A 1,032-nucleotide genomic window follows, 5' to 3' on the forward strand; every position below is an offset into this window, starting at 1 on the left:
TGAGGCAAAGACGATGGTGAGACCCACAGGGAGCCCTCCCACTTGTACCCGACTCTGCAGGGTAGCTGGGGTTGTATCTGCACCCGACACATGAGAATTAAAGGGAACTCGAGCTTGAGGCATGCAGGACTGGAGATGAGGGACACCTGGGGTAGCTCGAAGGTGAGGAATGATACCTCTTCCAGTTTGCAATAAAAACAGCCTCCAATAAAACTGCATTGCAAAGCATGGGAAAGAAACAGAATGAAAAGACTAAAAGTCGGAGAGAAAAGCCTCAAGAATTGGTCATGGAAAAAGACAGAACTGACTTGTAGTGAAAGGGTGGGGGATGTTATTTCCTCAAGTGAAAAGGAAATATAGATGTTGATGATATTGGGACTCTGAAGGAAACTCAGATTACCCAGAGTTAATTGAAACACTTCTTAATTCTCCAACAGCTAGTACAGAAAAAGGTGGTAGAAAAAGAAAATCTTTATCAGGCAATGAATCTGACACTAGGGAATCAAAGAAAAAGAGATGCTGCTGTCAAATCAAGAGGCTGTGTCAGGGGTATGATCCTAAATGAATAACTGGTGCACAGACAGCAGTGGAAAATTCATGTTTCTCATGAAACAGGCGGGAAGATTCAGATGAGGCAGACTTGGTGCTGGTAGAAGAAGCAAAGATGACGTGTACTTAGATTGTAACTGCCACTTATGCACAGACTAACTTGACATTCTTGTCCAGAAAATGAAGCTCAATAATGGTCTACGTTGCCATACATATAATTTCATATATACATAAACTGATGTATATAAACGGTGGGTCTTGGTTTTTGGTTTATTAGTGTGAAGAAATAACTAGATTCCAAAGAAAATAAAGTTTCATATGCTCATTTTGAAGTTGTATTAGAGGTGCTGGTTTTTGTTTTTTATTTATTTATTTTTTGAGTCTACAGTTCTGGTCACTTTGAACAAATAAATAAAGCTTTCTTAGTTGCTTCCTTTATCAGAAAAAAACATTTGATAACATGATACATTCTTTCCTCTGCAT

General features: G+C 39.1%; 1 pseudogene; it reads left to right on the forward strand.

Moving 5' to 3' along the window:
* The first annotated feature begins 206 nt into the window (after nucleotides 1–206).
* Nucleotides 207–743, forward strand: LOC145522641 (chromobox protein homolog 3 pseudogene; annotated as a pseudogene).
* Nucleotides 744–1,032: the final 289 nt, after the last annotated feature.

This window comes from Giraffa tippelskirchi, chromosome 10 (assembly GCF_054371585.1).
Source record: "Giraffa tippelskirchi isolate mGirTip1 chromosome 10, T2T-mGirTip1v1.2.pri, whole genome shotgun sequence".
Taxonomy (NCBI): domain Eukaryota; kingdom Metazoa; phylum Chordata; class Mammalia; order Artiodactyla; family Giraffidae; genus Giraffa; species Giraffa tippelskirchi.